The sequence below is a fragment of the Carcharhinus amblyrhynchos genome, chromosome 14 (assembly GCF_965287045.1).
Source record: "Carcharhinus amblyrhynchos chromosome 14, sCarAmb.v2.hapA, whole genome shotgun sequence".
Lineage (NCBI taxonomy): Eukaryota > Metazoa > Chordata > Chondrichthyes > Carcharhiniformes > Carcharhinidae > Carcharhinus > Carcharhinus amblyrhynchos.
In genome coordinates this window covers 73,451,117-73,475,051 of record NC_137337.1, presented here as the reverse complement: position 1 = coordinate 73,475,051, position 23,935 = coordinate 73,451,117, and the positions used below count along the sequence as shown (strand labels likewise).

Below are 23,935 nucleotides of genomic sequence, written 5' to 3'. Positions count from 1 at the left end.
TGTTGTAAAAACCCATCTGGTTCACTAATGTCCTTTAGGGAAGGAAATCTGCCATCCTTACCCGATCTGGCCTACAAGTGACTCCAGGGCCACAGCAATGTTGTTAACTCTCAACTGCCCTCTGAAATGGAGGGTGGTTAGGGATGGGCAATAAACATTGGCCCAGCCAGCAATGCCCATGTCCCGTAAATGGATTTTTAAAAATTCGCCCTAACCTATACATCTTGGGATACTAAGGGGTGATTTTAGCAAGGCCAGTCCACCTAACCTGCACATCTCTGGATTAAGCTGAGTGTACTAACTTCAATATTTCTGCATGAGTTTATGGGGCAGTAGTACTGCCCATTTCCTCAGAGGTTCTCTTGTTCCTGTGGTTTGTGAAGCAATAAAGAAAACTCCCAGACGACAATGAGAGTTAACTGGTCCCTAGTGTAATGTATTCACCTATCGACTTATGGTGTCTAAAGAACTACGAGGGTAGGCTTGGTAACTGGAACACTGGGGAGCTCTTTATGGTGGGTGTGGACTGGTCCACAGTCAGATCTAAGATTGCACGTGCGCTTCCCACACTGGGAGCAGCTAATCCTCCAGCGGGGAATCACCTTATCTGCATTCTTAAAGGGGCAGTATGTACCCCAAACCCTTACAATTCAGCATTACAATGACAGGGGCCTGGTGTGTCACTTTGACTATGACACCTGAACTGTATTATTTCTACCTCAGCACTCCCAAAGATATCGACAAGGAGAAGAAAATAGACAAATCTTCCACTAGAGAACACAACCAACAAACGGCTCTACTGATGAGAGGCAGGATGAGTTTCCGTTATCTGGCGTCACACCTGCACATAGCTGTCCCTCAGCTCGCTACCTCACCCCAGTTCATTCCCACTTATTCCCCTTGGCTTCACACATCAAGAGACACTGATCTTATTGTTAGATGCTGCAGTCTCCTTTATCCAGGGAAAAGCATTCTCAGCGTTCAGCGAGTGTAACAAAGGCTCACTGAATCAATAGCTGGGCTGGAGGGAAAGGGAGGGGGGGGGAAGCGAAGGGAAAAGGGAAGGAGCGAGGGAGGGAGGGGGATGGGGGAAGGTTACTTCCCTGGAGTTTTGAAATTCTTGCAGGATTCAACAGGGCAGATGGACGTTTCCCCCTTGTTGAGGTGTTTAGAACCAGGGGGACATAGTCCCAGAATAAGAGGCAAGCCAATTAGGCTTAAGATGAGGAGGTGTTTCTTTGTCAGAAGCTAGTAGATCTTTGGAACTCACTTCCACAGAGGGCTGCGGAGCCACGGTCACTGGATTTGTTGAAGATTTGTACAGTTTAAAACATCAAGGGGGAAGGGGGTAGTGCAGAAGAGCAAGCATGATCTCACTGAATGTTGAAGGGAACTCAAAAGGGCTGAATGGCCTACTCCCGCTCCAATTTCTTACTCTCAGTGCAGGGAGTTAGCAACGTAAAAATCAGCAGCTGGGATGGCAAAGTATTTCTGAATAAGAGGAAAATTCTGGCCAATATCTTTTCTTGTGAAGTGTCCATATACAATGTGTGTGTGTGTATATATGTATGTGTGTGCGTGTGTATATACATGTGTGTGAGAGAGAGTGTGCGAGCGAGTGTGTGGCTTTGCCTGACACAGTGTATCCCTCTGTACAGCTGCGTGCAATGCTATGACTGAGTGCCAGTCTGTCTCAGTGTTGTTAGGAGTCCCACACCATCGTCCCACACACTCCGGAGGGGTTGTTCTGAATTGAAATGAGGTTCTGGAAGTAGGGAACTGTTTATCATCAGCAACTAATGATTCCTGCTGCAGGACCAAACTTCTGCTGCCCTTTTACTTCACATAGCAGACACTGAAAGAGAACTGCATGTGCTGGTATATCACTCCCATAGTTATAGAATCCTGTCGGCTAAACAAAGTGGCTTTGGATATTTTGGCCCTGGAGGGAGTGCAGAGGAGGTTTACTAGGCTGATACCGGAGTTGAGGGGATTGAGCTATGAGGAGAGGCTGAATAAACTAGGCTTGTACTCGTTAGAGTTTAGAAGAATGAGGGGAGATCTCATTGAGACGTATAAGATGATGAATGGGATGGATAGGATAGAGGTGGAGAGACTCTTCCCGCTCAAAAAAGACAGTAGGACTAGGGGGCACAGCCTCAAGATAAAGGGGAGGCGGTTTAGAACGGAGTTGAGGAGGAACTTCTTCACTCAAAGGGTGGTGAATCTCTGGAATTCTCTGCCCGTTGAAGTGGTGGAGGCTGCCTCGCTAAATATTTTTAAGAAGCGGGTTGATGGGTTTTTGATAAGAGAGGGGATTAAGGGTTATGGGGAGAGGGCGGGAAAGTGGAACTGAGCCACGACAGATCAGCCATGATCTTATTGAATGGCGGGGCAGGCTCGAAGGGCTAGATGGCCTACTCCTGCTCCTATTTCTTATGTTCTTATGTTCTTATGTTCTTATGACAGCTGATGGATATTAGCTTCCATTCACAAAGATATCTGTCATCTCCATTCAGAAGGTTGCAAATCGATGGGATGAAAATCTCTCCAGTTTGGAGTGTGATTGATTCAGCACTTCACACAATCCGTACAGTGCAGATGGAGACCATTCAGCCCATTGTCTGTACTGATGCTCCGAGGAGTATCTTACCAGACTCTCTTCATACTCCCTGTTCCTGTAATTCCGTGCATTTACCATAGCTCATCTACCTAATCCGCACACCTTTCAACTTCCAGCTCAAGTGGGAAATAGAATCCCTTCCCACAGTCCCTACATTTACAAGACTGTCAAGGGGCAATTTAGCATGGCCAATCCACCTAACCTGCACATCTTTGGACACCAAGGAGCAATTTAGCATGGCCAATCCACCTAACCTGCACATCTTTGGATACTAACGAGCAATTTAGCATGGCCAATCCACCTAACCTACCCATCTTTGGATACTAAAAGGCAATTTAGCATGGCCAATACACCTAATCTACTAACCTTTGGACTGGGAGGAAACTGGAGCACCCCAAGGAAACCCAAGCAGACATGGGGAGAACCTGCAAACTCCACACAGACAGTGACCTGAGCCAGGAATTGGATAGGGGTCCCTGGCAAAGTGAAGCAGCCGTGTTAACCACTGAAGGTCAATGGCGGATTCAGCAACTACTGATTTGCCATGACAGAATAAAGGGAAATCTAGAAGTTGGGGATGAGGCAAAGTGGCAGGACGTTTAAATTCCTATTTTCCAATTTATTCCATTTTCACCTGACGTTGTTTGCAAGCGTCTTTATGAGTGAAGTGAAAAGCAGGGTCCACTGAGAGCCAGGGTAATTACCTGTACCTGGGAGAGGAGGTTGTGTGTTTTTATCACTACCTGTTCACGTAAAGCCACGCACCACCTGTGACTGGAGCTGCCTGCTCCCATGGCACCCTTCACCTGATACTGTGGATGCATGAAAGGAAATAGCACTCGGCTCTGCTTCTTTCTGCTGTTAAATTAGAAGTGAATAAATTGTAGGGTGTTTGTGGAGCCAATTCTGCATGCATCAATAACCACACTGCCAATTCACTCACTGCTTCCCTACCCAGCCTACGGCTGCTGTTACACACATCACGACACGTTCTTGCTTAAGCTATATTCATAGAATCTCACGGTGCAGAAAGAGGCCATTTGGCCCATCAAGTTTGTACCGACAATCCCACCCAGGCCCTATCGCCATAGTGGGGCACACTGCTGCCTCACAGTGCCAGGGACACGGGTTCAATTCTGGCGTCAGGTCACTGTCTGTCTGGAGTTTGCACATTCTCCCCGTGTCTGTGTGGGTTTCCTCCGAGTGCTCCGGTTTCCTCCCACAGTCCAAAGATGTGAGGGTTAAGTTGATTGGCCATTGCTAAATCGACCCTAGTGTGAGGGGATTAGCAAGATAAATGTATGGGGTTACGAGAATAGGGATCTGGCTGTGACTGTGGTCGATGCAGACTCGATGGGCTGAATGGCCTCCTTCTGCACTGTAGGGATTCTATGATTCAATGCTGACCCCATGCATTTACCCTATTGAGTCCCGCTGACACTAAGGAACAATTTCGCACGGCCAACCCACCTAACCTGCACATCTTTCAGACTGTGGGAGGAAACCAGAGCACCCGGAGGAAACCCATGCAGACATGGGGAGAATGTGCGAACTCCACACAGACAGTGACCCAAGGCTGGAATCGAACCTGGGTCCCTGGCACTGTGAGGCAGCAATGCTAACCACTGCGCCACCATGCTGCTCTATTCAAGATGGTTCTGTGATCAAAGTCTATGTCTGCTTTTAATAGCTGCACAAGGTAAACATCTGCTCTACATTCAGCGCTTGCAGTTTAGATTAAGTAGCCTATGTTTTTGCACCGACTAGTACTGTGGCTTGGGACGAACAGTGGAAGAAATCACAAGCGGAATTTAATGTAGGTGAGAGGGGAACTTGTCTGCTGGTTGGAGAACCAGTGGGAGGCTCTTGGATCCTCTATGGGAAGCCCCATTGAATTCAGCCCTGACCAGGGACGCAGAGGTGGCGGACCTGCCAGCAGAGGACTGGTTGCCAGAGTCGCACCCTTGCTCAGCAGCGCCACCACAGAAGCATGACTATTGCCGGTATTGCACTCAACTCGTGCCGAGGATAACCAAGGGGTGCGGGGCACAGATGAACAACGGCGGATAGAGCAGATCTGATTGTGTCAGGATGTGGAGTTGCCAGTGTTGGACTGGGATAGGCACAGTAAGTAGTCTCACAACACCAAGTTAAAATCCAACAGGTTTATGCACCTTTGGTAGCACGAGCTTTCAAAGCACTTCCCCTTCATCAGGTTGTATCACAGCTTGGTACGGCTCCTGCTCTGCCCAAGACCACAAGGAACTACAAAAGCTCATGAATGTAACACAATCCATCACGCAAACCAGCCTCCCATCCGTAGACTTTGAATACAGTTCCCATTGCCTCGGGAAAAGCATCCAGTATAATTAAGGACCCCACACATCCCGGACATTCTCTCTTCCACCTTTTCCCGCCGGGGAAAAGATACAGAAGTCATGTACCAACCAACTCAAGAACAGCTTCTTCCCTGCTGCTGTCAGACTTTTGAATGGACCTACCTCGCATTAAGTTGATTTTTCTCTACCGCCTAGCTATGACTGTAACACTACATTCTGCACTCTCTTGTTTCCTTCTCTATGAAGGGTATGCTTTGTCTGAGTAGCGCGCAAGAAACAATACTTTTCACTGCATACATGTGACAATAATAAATCAAACCAGATGAGCCAGAGCAACACTTCTTGAGAATTAAATAACACGCTTAATAATCAACATGCTACATAATTAAGTGAGCCTAACGCACTGCAACTTGCTGCAGGACACAATTGGAGATGGCTCTTATTACAATGGATTCTTAACGCAGTTAATTCTCGCACAATACTCCTACAGCCGTATCCCATTGTTTCAAGATGCCTGTCATAGATAAAGACAACAGTGTCAATTGGCTCCCACATCACTTTAGCAACCTAATCCAGAATGACATGTGCAAATACGCTGACTGCAAAGGCAAAATTTGTTTCCGACATCTCATCTTTTCCTGAATTAATGCAACCCTTTAAACGGTAACACACACGCCAGCAATGCAGCCCCAGGTCTCGAGGAGTTGCTGGAATATACAATGTTATCGAGCAGCTAGAGTCAGAATTTAACCAACTCTCCAAATTACCAGTTATTTCACCAATAAATTGCTGCCTTAAAAACAATCATAGAATCTCTACGGTGCAGAAGGAGGCTGTTCAGCCCATCGAGCCTCTACCGACAACAATCCCACTCATGCCCCAACCCCACAACCCCGTGTATTTACCCTAACTAACTCCCCAGACACTCAGGGGCAATTTAGCATGGCCAATGCACCTAACCAGCACGTCTTTGGGGTATAGGAGGAAACCGGAGCACCCGGAGGAAACCCGCGCAGACACGGGGAGAATGTGCAAACTCCACACAGACAGCAACCCAAGCCGGGAATCGAACCTGGGTCCCTGATACTGCGAGACAGCAGTGTTAACCACTGTGCCACCAGGGCTAAAGACGGAAGAACTGAGAATCACTCATAGCATTGAAAGCAAGGTATCCATCATTTCTGGGGATGGGGAGAATGTGGCACACTCCAGCCAAAAAGACAGAGCTTCTCTCAAAGTACCATTGTAGTTTGTGCCTGTGCAAGTATTTGACTCATTTCGTAATGTTTTTCTCCAGTACTTGCATGCGTGTTGATGAGGTCATTTAAACAACAAAATGTTGTTTGTTCTAACAAATCCCCAGTGCATCCTCTGCCAAAGCCTCCCTTCTCCTGTAAACACCCAGCTAGGGTAAACACAAAATACTGCGGATGCTGGAAATCTGAAATAAAAACACAGCAGGTCTGGCAGCATCTGTGGAGAGAGAAGCAAGGGTACTTTTTCACTCATTTGCAGGACATGGGCATCGTTTGGGGGGGGGGGGGGGGGGGGGGGGGGACACCATTTCTATTTCCCAGGGGGAGAAATGATAATGACAAGGGGGCACAAGTTCAAGCTAAGTGGGGAAATGGAGATGTACGGGGAGTTTTTTTTTGCACAGAGGGAGGTATGAGCCTGGAATGCATTGCCAAGTGACGTGGTTGAGGCAGCCACTTTAGCACATTTGAGACATATTTGGATAGATGCATGAACAGGTGGGGAACAGAGGGATACAGACGATTGGTCCAGATGGGACAACACGCAGCTTGGAGGGCTGAAGGGCCTGTTCCTGCCCCGTACTGTTCTTTGTTCATTTACTGCCCATCCCTACTTGCCCTCGAGGAGGTGGTACGAGCTGTCTTCTTGAACCACTGCAGTCCACGTTAATGCCTCTTCCGCAGATGGATCATTCAGTTCCGAAACGTTAACTCGAGCGAGCGTTGGGTTCATCTTTCTGAGGGAGCCCCCGCGGGATCGAGGATGCCTTTGCTTCCAGTGGAGTTAGACGGCTCCCAAGATTGGGCAGCAGGATGACACAGTGGTTGGCACTGGTGCCTCTCAGTGCCAGGGAGCTGGCGCTGGGAGGCCGCAGTGCTAACCATTGTGTGTAGCAATAACACCACTACGGTATGGCCTCCCCAGTGCCGAGTAAAGAAAACTTCACTGAGTTCGAGCACTGGAAGGAGATACTCTTAGTTAGCCACTAAGCGAAGTTCTGACCTGTATTGGAGCTGATGTCAAGGCAGTGGTGGTGGGTTTGGTGCTATAAAGCAAAGTAAAAAGTAAAAGTTTATTTATTAGTCACAAGTAAGCCTTACATTAACACTGCAATGAAGTTGCTGTGAAATTCCCCGAGGCGCCACACTCCAGCGCCTGTTCGTGTCACTGCACCTAACCCGCATGTCTTTCCACGTGAGAGAAAACCGAAGTGGACGGAGGAAACCCACGCAGACACAGGGAGAATGTGCAAACTCCACACAGACAGAGACCCAAGCTGGGAATCGAACCCGGGTCCCTGGCACTGTGAGGCAGCAATGCTAACCGCCGCGCTCTCAACCCCAGGCTTGCACAGGAAAGAATTCTGTGTCACGGCAAACACAGGCAGTGACGTCCCTTCTCACACGGTGGCACAGTGGTTAGCACCGCTGCCTCACTGCGCCAGGGACCTGGGTTCGATTCCGGGTTTGGGCCACTATCTGCGTGGAGTCTGCACATTCTCCCCGTGTCTGCGTGGGTTTCCTCCGGGGGCTCCGGTTTCCTCCCACAGTCCGAAAGACGTGCTGGTTCGGTGCATAGGCCGTGCTAAATTCTCCCTCAGTGTACCCGAACAGGCAGCAGAGAATGGGGATTTTCACTAACTTCATTGCAGTGTTAATGTAGGCCTACTTGTGACACCAATAAATAAACTTTAAAGTTTTCTTGAACACTGATATTACTGCTAAACATCCAATATGACATTCCTTTTGCCGCACTGTGTGTCCAACTGTTCAAAACCACAACAGCTGTTCCACCATTCAATCCACTCTCTTTTTTATTCATTCATTGACAGGATGTGGGCGTTGCTGGCTGGGTAGAGGACTTTAGATTACCTTTCAACCTTCTAAACACAGGGTGAAATACAACCTTTATATAAAACGACCTCCAAACCCCAGCACCCTTTCTCTTTTAATGATTCTGTGCTGTATCCATTCAGAAGCTGACGTTACTTTCCCGAGGTTCAGGAAAGTTCTCAACATGGGGCCTGACCAAGGGTTCTGCACTGCTGAAACGCAAGGTAGGATTTTCCAGCCCCTCCCACCAGCAGGATCTTCCAGTCCCACCATGGAGACGACCCCCTCCCCCACCATGATAGATTCATCAACAGTGGGACAGACAAGCCCAGCAAAACACCGTAGACTATGATTGGAACAGAAGATCTTGTCCTGAGCCAACGGCCAGCCACCTCCCCATCGCTGGAAAACAGTCTATGCGGGGGGTCTGGAAAATCCCACACTCTCAGTTCCTCAGTCTTTTATTCCAATCCACTCGAGATACAGGAATATTTCATGAGCCTTGTCGGTAGCTTCATGAATCGATGTACTAGCTCTTTGCGATGTTAAAAATTCATCCATGGTGATATGGGCATCACTGGCTAACATTTATTGCCCATCCCTAAATGCCCTTAAGGTGATGGTGAGCGGTCTTCTTGAACCATTGCAGCTCATGTGGTATAGGTACACCCACAGTGCTGTTAGGGAGGGAGTTCCAGGATTTTTACCCAGCCACAGTGACGGAATGGTGATATATTTCCAAGTCAGGATGGTGAGTGGATTTGTGCAGACTTCCTTCCTTCGCCACAGATTCTAATCTCTCCCCATTTCAAAAACATACTTGCTTTGTTAGTTTCAGTTTCAAACTGAAGTTCCTCATATTTCCCCCACATTCAACTCTGCCTACTGTAACTTTTGATTTGATTTATTATGATCACATGTATTAGTATACAATTAAAAATATTGCTTCTTCCGCGCTATACAGCCAAAGCATACCGTTCACAGAGAAGGAAAGGAGAGAATGCAGAATGTAGCGAGGGTGTAGAGAAAGATCAGTTTAACGTAAGGTAGGTCCATTCAAAAATCCGATGGCATCATTAAGGAGGGGCAGGGTAGATTGTTGGTGATCTGGACACTAAAAAACTTGAAGTTCTCGACCCTTTCTACTTCGTCCCCATTGATGTAGACAGAGGCATGCCCTCCACCAAGCTTCTTGAGGTCGATGCCTATCTCCTTTTTTTTGACCTTGAGGGAGAGGTTATTGTCGCCGCACCAGTTCACCAGACTCCCCATCTCTTTCCTGTACTCTGTCTCGTCATGGTTTGAGATCCGACCCACTACAGTAGTGTCGTCGGCAAACCTGACAATCGAATTGGAAGGAAATTTGGCCGCACAGTCATTGGTGTGTAGTAGGGGGCTGAGAACACAGGCTTGTGGGGCACCGGTGCTGAGGATGATCACAGAGGAGGTGTTGTTGCCTATACTTACTGATTGTGATGTGGGTTAGGAAGTCTAGGATCCACTTGTAGAGGGAGGAGCCGAGTGTTAGGCCACAATTCACTTAATCTCTCTCTGTCTCTTGGTAATTTCCTGCTCCCATTGACACTTTTTATCCCCTAACCTGAGTGTTCTCTTTAAATCAAGACACATAACTCTTTATTCCTTTACCCAGATCATTCATATATGTGCTGAAGAGCTCAGCCAAGATCGCTGGCCAATGCATGACAGATCTTCTCAGAAGACAAATCAATTTTAAGTAACATTCAGCATGTTTAAACCAGCTTGTTTATCACAATCACATTATTTACAAAAGGGTTTACAGTGAGTTTACAGTTCTGACTTCAACATGTGAAGCTACACATCTTCAACATTTCTATATGCTCAAACTAAGCAACCAGTCAATCTAAAAGCACCCTCAGATCAGCCTTAATATCCAACCCTCCCATTCGCTATGTGACAGCAATTTTTAAAAATTCATTGACAGGATGTGGGCGGCATTGGCTAGGACAGCATTTATTGCCCATCCCTTGGGCGGCGCGGTAGCACAGTGGTTAGCACTGCTGCTTCACAGCTCCAGGGTCCTGGGTTCGATTCCTGGCTCGGGTCACTGTCTGTGTGGAGTTTGCACATTCTCCTCGTGTCTGCATGGGTTTCCTCCGGGTACTCCGGTTTCCTCCCAAAGATGTGCAGGTTAGGTTGATTGGCCATGCTAAGAAATTGCCCCTTAGTGTCCAGGGATGCATAGGTTAGAGGGATTAGTGGGTATAATATGTAGGGACATAGGGTAGGGCCTGGGTGGGATTGCGTTCGGCGCAGACTCGATGGGCCGAAGGGCCTCTTTCTGCACTGTAGGGTTCTATGATTCCAATTGCCCTTGTGCCTTCCCAGGCACTGCTGTCCTGAGGTGTAGGTACACCCACAGAGCTGCTAGGGAGGGAGTTCCAGGATTTTGACCCAGCGACACTGAGGGAACAGCTGACATATTCCCAAGTCAGGATGGTGAGTGACTCGGAGGGGAGCCTGCAGGCGGTGGTGTTCCCAGGCATCTGCTGCCCTTGTCCTTCTCGATGGTGACACTACCCACAACCGCCACCAAGATTGAGAACCCAGTGGAAGGAATTGCGAATGACAAACCCACAGCCTCGCCCTCAAATAACAATCCAACGAAGGAGAACGAGAGAAACCACGTTCACCTATTCACCCTCTCCACAACCCCAAACATTTCCTGTCAAACTTTGCCCATAACTCTCGGGATAGCATTTCCTGCTGAGTTGTGCAGTTTTTAGAATGTGCACTTTGACTTGAGATCTTTTTCTGCATGGACTTACTAGTCCAGACAAAATCCTTCATCGCAACACATCGTGCGAGAGGCATTCAACTGATCTCAAAATGGCCGCCTGCTGCTTTCAAAATGGCGGTTCCCTCAGACATTTTTATTTTCGTTCCAACCACCCCCAGTTGCAAATACACGAGGCTTTTTAATTTCTTTGGAAAACGGCAACGTTCACCATTTTAAAAAAAGTGTACAAAATGCCTGCCACATCCCCGAGGTTGACGGCCTTGAAGAAGATTCACTGACCTTTATAAAAGGAGCCTTACCACAGCACTTTTGCAAAGGGTTTTTACAATGACAAGCTGATGAAAGCACCTCCAGGGGTGAATATTTTACCTTCGCTGTCAGATGATCTGGGCACTCGGCAGAGGAAATAAGTTTCGGGTCTTGCAGTTGTCTCAGTCTTTTACATTGTCTTCATTTGCTATAAAATTCAAAGCACAGGATAAACAATCTAGCCAGCGACAGTTCAAATGATTTTCTTTTTAAACCAGTGTGAAATATAGTCATCACAACAGCCAGAATCCATCTGTCCATGGGCCAGAGCCAAGGGATTTTCGGCTGACTAAACATTTTTCAGTTCTGTTGGTTCGCAAACATGAAGCTGTTTCCTGAAAGTCACACATTTCACCTGCAAATACATGAATAAATTTCCACTCACTACATCAGCAGCATCATTCATCGGATCCCCACAACGCAGGATGAGGCCATTCAGCCCATCAAGTCTGCACCGATAATGATATGGGGAGGCAGATGTCCTAGTGGTGTTATCGCTAGGCTATTAATCCAGAAACTCGACTAATGTTCTGGGGACCTGGGTTCGAATCCCGGCACAGCAGATGGTGGATTTTGAATTCAATAAAAAAAAAATCTGGAATTAAGAATCTACTGATGACCTTTGTCGGAAAAACCCATCTGGTTCACTTTGGGGAAGGAAATCCGCCGTCCTTACCCAGTCTGGCCTACCTGTGATTCCAGGCCCACAGCAACAGGTTGACTCTCAACAATTTCCCTCTGAATAAGGGCAACTAGGGATGGGCAATAAATGCTGGCCAGTCAGCGACACTCATGTTCCACAAATGAATAAAAACAAATCCCCAAATCCCAACCCCATGTTTTTACCCAGCTAACACAAAGGGTCAATTTAGCATGGCCAATCCATCTAACTACACAACCTTGAGACACTAAGGGTCAATTTAGCGTGGCCAATCAACCTAACCTCCACATCTTTGGACTATGGAATGAAGCCGGAGCATCTGAAGGAAACCCACGCAGACATGGGGAGAACATGCAAACTCCACACAGACATTGACCCAAAGCCGGAATTGAATCCGGGTCCCTGGCGCCGTGAGGCAGCAGTGCTAACCACTGTGCCGCCGTGCCACCTTAAATTTTGAAAGCCTTGTGTTCGATACAGGTTAAAGGGCAAGATTAGCGTACAGCAAGTCAGAAAGGATGGCGGTTATAGATTCAGTTTGAAGACAAGAGGGTCAAACTTACAGACAAGGTATGTCAAAAGAGAGAGGAAAATAGAGTAGATTTTTGTTGGAATCAAAGGGGAAAACGGAGGATCAACCTTTCAGTAACATTTTTTTAAGAAGGATGGCAAAGTTGAGGATGGAGTTCCGATGCAAGTGATGGAACAGGGAGCACACACACCAACCTCCCATCCATTGACTCTGTCTATGCTTCCCGCTGCCTCGGTAAAGCAGCCAGCATAATCAAGGACCTCACACACCCCGGACATTCTCTCTTCCACCTTCTTCCATCAGGAAAAAGATACAAAAGTCTGAGGTCACATACCAACTAACTCAAGAACAGCTTCTTCCCTGCTGCCATCAGACTTTTGAATGGACCTACCTAGAGAAAGCTAATCTTTCTCTACACCCTGAGTATAACTGTAACATTACATTTTGCACCCTCTCCTTTCCTACTCCCCTATGTACTCTATGAATGGTATGCTTTGTTTGTATAGTGTGCAAGAAATAATATTTTTCACTGTATCCCAGTACACGCAACAATAAGTCAAATCATATATTAAACTGATGTTTCTCTACATCTTTGACTGTAATACTACCCTCTGCACCCTCTCCTTTCCTTCTCCTCTATGTACTCTATGAACAGTATGCTTTGCTGTATAACACGCAAGAAATAATACTTTTCACTGTATCCCAATACATGTGGTAATAATAAATCAAACCATTTATTGAGCTGATCTTTCTCTACACCCTAACTTTGACTGCAACGCTACATTCTGCGCTCTCTCCTTTCCTTCTCCTCTATGTACTCTATGAATGGTATGTCTTCTCTGTATTGGGTGCAAGGAACAGTCCTTTTCACTATATTTCAATACGCGTAACAATAATAAATCGAGTCAAAGTCAAATCAGATCAAATTCTGAGATGTAGATTGAGAAGAGGCCAGAGACGCACTAAGGCCTTGAATCAATGATATTAGCTCAGAGAAGTTACTACTTTCAATCAGCGTACAAGAATGTTTACCATGCTAACACTGCTGAAGGAGACAACAGGGAAATGTGGCAGGAAGGTATTAGTTATTTAAATTATTCAAACAAAGCCAAATACAGCAACTATTGCAATCGTGGATAAAAGAACGTAACACAAATGGTTGCTTTTTATCTGTGGCCGCATGTGGCAAATTAGATTGCTTTCTGCAATCGCTACCAGACTGTTATCTATCCATAGCCCCGATTACAGCAATATAAAAGGCACTTGATTAACAAACCAGCTCAGATCCCCACCCAGGAGAGTCAGTCCACAATCTTTCTCAATACTTTGGTTTTTGATCACAGTTGGGTCCATTCATTCCTTTGAACAGACGAGAGGACAGCACCAGTAGGGGGTTTTAAAATGAATTTCTTTTATTGAACAGAACTTAAGAATTAACATGACAAAAAGGACAAAACTGGGACTCTGGCTAGGCCAGGCCCTGAGTTGAACTTGGACAGGATTTTGAAACTGAACTGAAAACACACACTAAAATCCACAATATATCTCAACCCTTATCTTGTTATTGGAAACATTCTTCCCTGTTTATGAAAACAGGTCTTGCAGCTGTTGTTATGAAAAACGTGTTTGCCTGTGTACCCTTCAGGAATGCAGTCAACTTTCAGCTGACCTGTAGCCTTCTGAGTTTTATAATGTAGTCAAGTCAGTAATCAGTTTTTTAAGCTTAGCAGAGTTGGTTACATAGGCAGAAACATCTTAAAATGAAATCTTTGCCTAGATTGAAGCAAACAGAGCTAAGCACATATAGGATCTCTCAGTCACTCTTCATAGCTCCCTTTGTGCCTTGGCAATGCATTTTGGGATGGTGTCCGTAGCCAAAAGGGTCAGTCATAAGACATGCAGGTTAGGCTAATGGGCCATGCTAAGTTGTGCCTTAGTGTCAGGGGGATTAGGTGGGTAAATAGATGGGGTTACAGAGGATAGGGTCTGGATGGGATTGTTATCGGTGCAGACATGAAGAGCCGAATGGCCTCTTTCTGCACTATGGGGATTTTATGATCAAGTGAGAATGGTACAGAACCTGGGGGCAGCGCTTCTTTGTCTATGGTCACAGCGAAGTGCAAGCACTTTCCTTCTTTGCTTAACTGTTGCGTGCTGTGATTATGTCGGAAAACTAATGAGCTGTGAGTCAACCGGTGTGAGAGGAAGCCCAGTCATATGTACCCACTCAACCACAAATAAATAGCAGCAATTAATCTGCAGACTTACTGGTGAATAATAAACTCCAGCCTGCTTCTGGACACTCGGGGAAATGGATCCTCGCGTGTGTTCGAATTATTGAACCTTGTCTCATGTAATTACAACAGATGAGAAATCTGTTGTAATTAAATCAGAATTTATGAATGAGAGATCTTGTAAATGGAATGCTCCCCCCCTCAACCTTCATGTCCACGGGGACAGCAGGATATACTGATGGAGGCAACTGCACTGAGGAGTGGCATGTACCAAATGTTGCCTTCCTGGTTGCTGGGGAACAGAGTATATTTTGGAATAATTATGGGATGGGTGATTCAGTCAAGGGACATGGATGCCCCCGGCTGGGCCAAAATTTATTGCCCATCCCTAACTGCCCTCCATTTCAGAGGGCATTTGAGACTCAACCACATTGCTGTGGCTCTGGAGTCACGTGTAGGCCAGACCAGGTAAGGACGGCAGATTTCCTTCCCTGAAGGACATTAATGAACCAAATGAGATTCTCCTCCAATCGACAATGGTAACGCGGTCACCAATAGACTTTTAATTATAGATATTTTTCCTGTTGAATACAAATCTCATCATCTTAATGCGGGTCCCCACATCCAGATTAGGCAGAACAGTGGTTAGCACTGGGCTCGATTCCCAGCTTGGGTCACCATCTGCGTGAATCTGCACATTCTCCTCAGTATCTGCGTGGGTTTCCTCCCACAGTCCAAAAGACGTGCTGGTTAGGTGCATTGGCCGTGCTAAATTCTCCCCCAGTGTACCCGAACAGGTGCCAGAGTGTGGCGAGCGGGGGATTTTCACAGTAACTTCATTGCAGTATTAATGTAAGCCTACTTGTGACACTAACAAGTAAATTTAAACTTATCTGGCCCTGGGATTCTGGGTTACTAGCCTAGTGACAATACGCCACTGCCTTCCCACGTGGGGCACCAAAAAGGGAGAGGTTGACATAAATGCCTTGGGGTCTGGGGTGGAAAGATTGGCAGAGGGAAAGAAGCAACAGAGACCAAAATCAGGGGAAAGACAGAAGACAAACACAGACAGAAGAGAGGCAGAGAGGGATGATGCACAAACATTGGAAAGAGAAGAGCAAATCAACGTAAGCAGTGAAGGGATGACTAGTGTGAATATATGGGGGAGGAGGGGGGTTGTCACAAGGGGCCAGATAAGCAGAGGAGAGGGAATAGAGATGCACACAAAGAATAGAAGGTGCCAAGAACGGGCAGACACAGATATCTGGGTGGAACGGCCAACTTGGATTTCGCTTCACACATTTGGAATATATTTAATTTCAATCTTTGGAAACACTAACCGACTGGACAAAATCTGATCACAATTCTGGATCATTACTTTTATTCTCTGGAAAGCAGCCACTTTTTTGACCATTGTTAGAGAGTGGCCTTAGTGTAAGGAACAAAGCTAGCCTGACACGGTTCAGGGTCATCTCAATGTTGGTGGTCTAGATGATTAAGAGGAGCCATGTTGTGAATTGGTGCCAGTTTCTGATGTTGGAAACACCTACAATGGTTGTTAGTCACTCGGAGGACAAGGTTAAAAATGCAGGGACGCGCTCTTTGTTCAGAGGTTTTTAATGATGCCTAAATGTTTCCCCCTGTTCTCTCCCAAGGACAGCGGTTTATAATGCGGCAGTTCCACAAACAGTGGCAGACCATCAGGGTCTGGCCCTGGAAACCATTTCCCAGGCATATAACGAAGATAAGGGGAGGCGATGGCCCAGTGGTATTACCGCTTGACTATTAGTCCAGAAACTCAGCTAATGCTCTCGTAACCTGGGTTCAAATCCCACCACAGCAGATGGTAGAAATTTTAATTCAACATAATAAAAAAAATCTGGAATTAAGAATCTTCTAATGACCACAAAATTACTGTCAATTGTCAGAAAAACTCATTTGAGTCATTAATGTCCTTTAGGGAAGGAAGTCTGCTGTCCTTATCTGGTCTGACCTACTTGTGAATCTAGAGCCAAAGCAATGTGGTTGACTCTCAATTGCCCTCAGGTAGCTAGGGATGGGTAATAAATGCCAGCCTGCCAACGGCAATGTCCAACGAATAAATCTTTAAAAACATGCATCAGGAAAGTCGAAACCAGCTCAGGAAGATGGTGATGATATCATTGCTGGACTAGACATCCAGAAATCCAGGCTGATGCTCTGGGGACAAGTGATGGGTTTTAAATTTGATTAATAAATCTGGAGTATAAAGCTTGGACGGGAACCATGTCAATGATCAATGATTGTTGTAAAAACCCACTGGGTTCACTAATGTCCTTTGGGAAAGGAAATCTGACATCTTTGCCCAATTTGGCCAACGTGTGATCTAGTAATGTGATTCACTCTTTACTCTGAAAGATGTTGCCAACTGTGATTCAATATATTCCTGGAGGTTTCATCACACGACTTCCCCACAGTCCAGCCCATTAGTCGCCCAACACATCCATCCTATTGGCATCTTGCCTACCCTACACCAACGGGAGAAGAAAAAAACTCTTACCCAACTGCATGGCATTGGAGTGTCAGCCAATTAACCTCCTTTTTCGATAATTTTTATATCTGGTAAAGGAAAATGCCCAAAACAGTGGGAGTGAGAAACTCTGCCTCTGAAATGGCCCAGCAAGCCACTCAGTTCAAGGACAATTTGGGATGGGAAATGCATGCCAGCCTTGCCATCCTGAGAAAGAAGGAATGAAGAAAGGCGGAGGAACCTCCAATCTCAGTGTATCCACAGGAGGACTCACTGTCCAGCCCGCTCGTGCCGCTGTGTGGCTCTCTGTTAAGCTTGGAAACTTACCTCGCTATTAAGTGCTCACTAAGTAATGACTCGAGGGATTGCAAAAGCGGAGGATCAGCTTACACAGAGCAATGATCGTCCATGATCAGGATGGGTGACCTTAGATTACTAATAATGTGCACTTGATTCAGGAATGAACGATGGGCTGCGAACAATACATACAGAACTCACTCAGTGATCACCAACAACCCGTTCTGGTCTCCCCCATGCAGACACTGTAGTTAAGAAAGCCCACCAACGCCTCTACTTTCTCAGAAGACTAAGGAAATTTGGCATGTCAGCTACGACTCTCACCAACTTTTACAGACGCACCATAGAAAGCTGGTTGTATCACAGCTCGGTATGGTTCCAGCTCTGCCCAAGACCACGAGAAGTGACAAAAGGTCGTGAGTGTAGCCCAATCCATCAGGCAAACCAGCCTCCCATCCACTGACTCCGTCTACACTTCCCGCTACCTCGACAAAGCAGCCAGCATAATGAAGGACCCCACGCACCCCAGACATTCTCTCATCCACCCTCTTCCGTCAGGAAAAAGGTACAAAAGTTTGAAGTCATGCAAGACTCAAGAACAGCTTCTTCCCTGCTGCTGTCAGACTTCTGAATGGACTTGCCTCACATTAAGTTGATCTTTCTCTACGTCCTAGCTATGACTGTAATACTACATTCTGCACGCCCTCCTTCCCTTCTCTATGAACAGTATGCTTTGACTGTATAGCATGCAAGAAACAATACTTGTCATTGTTTGTTAATACATGTGACAATAATAAATCAAATCAAAATCAATGGCAAGGAGCAACTGGAAGAGTCTAGAAGTGGCTGGAACAATGGTGTGTGTGCTCGGAGTAGAAGGGTAATTGGGACAAGCAGAATAATAGAGGGAGCACACAAGGTCAGCTATTGAAAGCTGTCACACTGTAGTAGACAATTGTTAACTGTCTGAGTGCTGGCTGAAAGTCAAGAAACCAGGCTCACTCTCGGAAGGACTTTTGGGTGAATCAGCAACGGAGGAGGCAAAGTGGGACCCTCGCTGGAGGAAGTGCCACCAAAAGACGGACGAATGAATCAGCCCACAGGCTGGCACTGTTGCTTTACAGTCAACAGAAGAGATACCCATGTTCAGTCTGGGTTCAAATCCCTGCCTTAAGGGATGGAGGACAATCCGAGGAGCTTCCCCCTCTGACTGGCAATGATGACTAGAAAGAAACATTGAGGAGAGAGATTACAGAAGGAGGGAAAGACAGAAGGAGAAACATAAAAACAGACTGAAAGCTCAATGATGGAGAGAAAAAGGGAGAGAAAATGAGAGATAGATACAGAGAAAGGAAGTGGAGAGAAACAACGAAGGTAAAAAGTAACAGACATAAGGGATAATGATAATGACAGTTCCTACTGGAAGAAACAACATTTCGGCTTATATTTGATTTATTATTGTCACATGTACTAGGATATAGTGACAAGTATTGTTTCTCACGTGCTATCCAGACAAAGCATGACGTTCATAGAGTACATAGGGGGGAAGGAAAGGAGTGGGTGCAGAATGTAGTGTTACAGTCATAGCTAGGGTGTAGAGAAAGATCAACTTAAGGTAAGTCCATTCAAAAGTCTGATGGCAGCAGGGAAGAAGCTGTTCTCGAGTCAGTCGATACGTGACCTCAGACTTTTCCCCCATCGGAAGAAAGTGGATGAGAGAATGCCCGGGGTGCATGGGGTCCTTGATTATGCAGGCTGCTCTTCCGAGGCAGCAGGAGGTGCAGACAGAGTCAGTGGATGGGAGGCTGGTTTGTGTGATGGATGGGGCTACATTCATGACCTTTTGTAATTTCTTGCAGTCTTGGGCAAAGCAGGAACCCATACCAAGCTGTGATACACCTGGAAAGGATACTTTCTATGGTGCATCTGTAAAGAGAGTCATAGCGGACATGCAGAATTTTCTTCGGCTCTTGAGAAAGTAGAGGCCTCTCGTTGACCTTTCTCTAAGAGGGGCAAAGTCAGTACTGGCGATACAAAACAAAATTTGAGAGGGGAGAGCTACTATTCACTACATAGGGAAAATGGCAGATCTTATCTGAACACAATTTGGAATCTATAAATAATGAAGGCAACAGGGAAATACATCAGACACAGAACACCTGTTCCAAACATTAGAAAGAAAACTTCATTTCCCAACGTGCTAACATTGCCCTGACACATGACATCTTCAGCCGAGGGAATGGGCAGCTGTCAGTTCTTGCAGGTACCTCTCGAGGTAGGCCCAAGGCTGCGGGAGCTGTCACATTCACACCTGAGCTCACTCTTACCCAACTCCCTGGAGCAGCTAAGGTTGCTCGAACTGCCATCAGGTGCAGGAACTTGTATCCTGTATCCTTTACCCAAAGCAGTGCTTTTTTAAGTTTACTTATTAGTCACAAATGCCTGAGCTGCCACACTCCGGGGCCTGTCCGGGCAAACCAAGGGAGAATTTAGCATGGTCAATCCATCTAACCAACATGCCTTTCAGACTGTGGGAGGAAACCAGAACACTCGGAGGAAACACACGCAGACACGGGGAGAAGATGCAAACTCCACACAGACAGTAACCCAAGGTGGGAATCGAACCTGGGTCCCTGGCGCTGTGAGGCAGCAGTGCTAACCACTGTGCCACCCCAGGCTGCGTCCATCACTTGTCTGACCTGAGATCAGAAAACTCATCAGAAACAGGACAACAAACTGTCCACAAAATGCTTTGAAACACTAGGCCACAAGATAAGCTCCAAAGAGAAGTGAAGCCAGGTGTTAGCGCAGAGAGTCAAGATCTGTCCTCCTTCTATACACACAAAACTCGAAATAAAGTTAATTTTATCTCTGCCACCTTCTCATGAGGGACCAATTAACTTACCACAGACCAGATGTCGAAACCTGTGTTCTAATTGTCTTTCTTGAAAGAGATTGAAGCCTTCTTTTTAAAATGTGGTTTTAATTATGGGCGACACAGTGGTAAGTACTGCTACCTCACGGCGCTAAGGATCCAGGTTCAACTCCGGCCTCCAGTCACTAACTGTGTGGAGTTTGCATACTCTTCCTGTGCCTGCGTGGGTTTCCTCTGGGTGCTCCAGTTTCCTCCCACAGTCAAAAGATGTGCGGGTTAGGTTGGTTGGCCAGGCTAAATTGACCCTGGCGTCAGGGGGATTAGTGGGGTAAATATGCGGGGTTACGGGAATAGATCCCAGTTGGGAGTGTGGTTGGTGCATACTCAATGGGCTGAATGGCCTCCTTCAGCACTGTAGACCAACGATTCTATGTGGGGAATGGAGCAGAAATATTGGGAAAGTGGCATTTCTCAAATTTGTGAAAGGTGGTTTTCCCCCTTTTTGTGACACCCCCACCCCCCCACACCACACACACACACACACACACACCCCCTGTGATCAGTGTCACACCTCGGTCTCAATGTTTCAGATGCTTGTCGACTGCATTGTAGAGTTGGTTCAATCTACGCTAAGAATGTTCCTGGCTGGACATCAATACCAAGGTAACTAGAATTGCCTTTTTGTTAATGTTATAAATGGATAGGAAGATCCCAGGATGGAACTCTGGCTCAAAAGATTGTAACTTTTCCTTTTTTAATAAGGCGGAAGAAGATCAGAATCAAAATCCTCTGACAAGGGCTCACCTAGACCCAAAACATTGCCTCTATTCTCTCCCCACAGGTGCTGTCAGACCTGCTGAGATTTGCCAGTATTTTCTATTTTAGAATCACAGGACTGCTAGTTTTAACAAGGGAAGCACATTTATTACACACTAAAAAGTTGGATTATACACTACTCTTTTACTCCACCTTTATTTTAACAATCTTAGAATTAACAATCTTAAAATTAACAATGTTAATTTTAAGATTAACACGAATTGCAACGTATATCTTAAGCTACAATGGTCTCATTAACAAACAAAGTCCCTTTGATGCACACAGAATGACTGTGGTCAAATACACACTCTGCTCCGAACCCAAATTAGCGCCTGTGGTTTTCTTTGAATGCCTCACGTGAGTCCCATGTGAGTTACAACTCCACTCTTGAGAACATGCTTTAAAATTTTCACATGTAATAATGCTTTCTCTTGATCCTTTCCATTCCAAAGTCCAGTGCAGGATCTTAAATGTCGCTTTTAACCAAAACTCTCATTCCACTTTTAACAGAAGATCCCAGGTTAGGCAGCAATTGCTCAGAAGGTTTAATTTTCTCTGGGCAATTGCACTGTGCTGTTAGCCAATGTCTGAAAGCACCCTGCCAGGAGGCTTTATGTGTACTAACTATTTCACAGTTCTGTATAATGCTGCGGCACAGTGGCAAGCACTGCTGCCTCTCAGCGCCAAGGATCCAAATTCGATTCCCAGCTTAGGTCACTGTCTGTGCGGAGTCTGCATGATAAAGTAAAGTTCATTTATTAGTCACAAGTAAGGCTTACATTAACACTGCAATGGAGTTACTGTGAAATATCCCTAGCCAACACAATCCACCACGTGTTCGGGTCAACGGAGCTAACCAGCATGTCTTTCAGAATGTGGGAGGAAACCAGAGCATCTGGAGGAAACCCACGCAGACACGGGGAGAATGTGCAAACTCTACACAGGCAGTGACTAGGGATGGACAATAAATGCTGACCAGTCAATGACGCCCATGTCTCATGAATGAATAAAAAACTGAAACCACTCAGAGGGTGCAGGAAAGATTTACTAGGATGTTGCCTGGTATGGAGGAGTATGAGGAGAGGTTGGAGAAACTTGGTTTGTTCTCACTGGAACGACAGAGGTTGAGGGCCAAGGGGCTAGAAGTCTACAAGATAAGGGACGTGGACAGAGTGGATAGTTAGAAGCTTTCTCCCAAGGTGGAAGAGTCAATTACTAGGAGGCAATAGGTTTAAACCTTGCCTCTCGCACTTTAAAGATGTGCAAGGCAAGTTCATTTTTACCCAGAGAGGAGTGGGTGCAGGGGACTCGCTGCTGTGGGAGGAGGTCGAGGCGGATACAGTAGTGACTCTTTAAGGGGCATCTTGACAAAATGAATAGGATGGGAATAGACGGATATGGTCCCCTGAAGGGTAGGGAGTTTTAGTTCAGATGGGCAGCATGGTCAGTGCAGGCTTGGTGGGCCGAAGGGCCTGTTCCTGTGCTGTAATTCTCTTTGTTCGTGTCAAAGCTCCTTTCATGCTTGGATTTAGCATCTGCACAGGTCTGAACCCAAAACCAACTGGACGGATCAATATTGTGATGACGTGGTTGAAATTCCCTGAAGACTGAGTTGAAATCAGAGCTGGGGGATGGGGGTAGGGGGAGAGAGAGAGAGAGAGCGCCATGATCATACTTTTAAATCCTTATCGAGTCGCACCAATTGCTCCAGAGTAATGGGCTGACTCTGATTGTGAAAACAGAATCAATTATCCTGACAATGGTGTTTTGTTCTGAATTCAAAAATCCATTGGAAATTATGGGCTGTAATTAGCATACATATTGCTTATCCGAGCTCCACTGCAAACTGCGCAAACCTCTCCTCAAAGTCACGGCAAAAACTCACACAGGTCACCCATCAATCTCTACCAGACAGTCCGCTGCTGACACTTCCTACCAGGGGTGTGTGTTAATGTGAGGCAAGGGTGAGTGATGGCCCTTTACACTTCACAACACTGCAGGGAGTTCACTTCAGCAATATCAGAGGGTTCACAGAGTTATACAGCACTAGAAAGAGGCCCTTCAGCCCATCATGTCCATACTGGTCTCAAGCACCTATCTCTTTTAATCCCATTTTCCAGCTCTCGATCTGTATTCTATGGCCTTTCAAGTGCGTATCTAAATGTTTCATAAACACATGGCAATGTTCGCTGGTGACTGCACAATATTTGGTACAATCCACCACTCCTCAGATACATAAGAACATAAGAAATAGGAGCAGGAGTAGGCCATCTAGCCCTTCGAGCCTGCCCCACCATTCAATAAGATCATGGCTGATCTGTTGTGGCTCAGTTCCACTTTCCCGCCCTCTCCCCATAACCCTTAATCCCCTCTCTTATCAAGAACCCATCAACCCGCTTCTTAAAAATATTTAGCGAGGCAGCCTCCACCACTTCAACGGGCAGAGAAATCCAGAGATTCACCACCCTTTGAGTGAAGAAGTTCCTCCTCAATTCCGTTCTAAACCGCCTCCCCTTTATCTTGAGGCTGTGCCCCCTAGTCCTACTGTCTTTTTTGAGCGGGAAGAGTCTCTCCACCTCTATCCTATCCATCCCATTCATCATCTTATACGTCTCAATGAGATCTCCCCTCATTCTTCTAAACTCTAACGAGTACAAGCCTAGTTTATTCAGCCTCTCCTCATAGCTCAATCCCCTCAACTCCGGTATCAGCCTAGTAAACCTCCTCTGCACTCCCTCCAGGGCCAAAATATCCTTGCGCAGGTGCGGCGCCCAAAACTGCACACAGTACTCCAGCTGCGGCCTCACCAATGCCCTATACAGCTGCAGCAAGACCTCCCTACTTTTATATTCAATCCCCCTCGCTATGAAGA

The 23,935-nt window shown here is 46.3% G+C and overlaps 1 protein-coding gene across 5 annotated transcripts in view; it reads right to left on the bottom strand.

Moving 5' to 3' along the window:
- The window catches only part of LOC145352783 (alpha-(1,6)-fucosyltransferase), a 565,169-nt gene that overhangs the window by 373,126 nt on the left and 168,108 nt on the right, over positions 1–23,935 (bottom strand). For 4 of the 5 annotated variants that reach the window (XM_080203100.1, XM_080203101.1, XM_080203102.1 and 1 more), the window contains one exon: positions 11,200–11,287. The exons of the other annotated variant lie outside the window; for it this stretch is intronic. The gene's annotated coding sequence lies outside the window, so the exon portion shown is untranslated. The remainder of the gene's footprint in view (positions 1–11,199; positions 11,288–23,935) is intronic. 5 annotated transcript variants of the gene reach the window in all.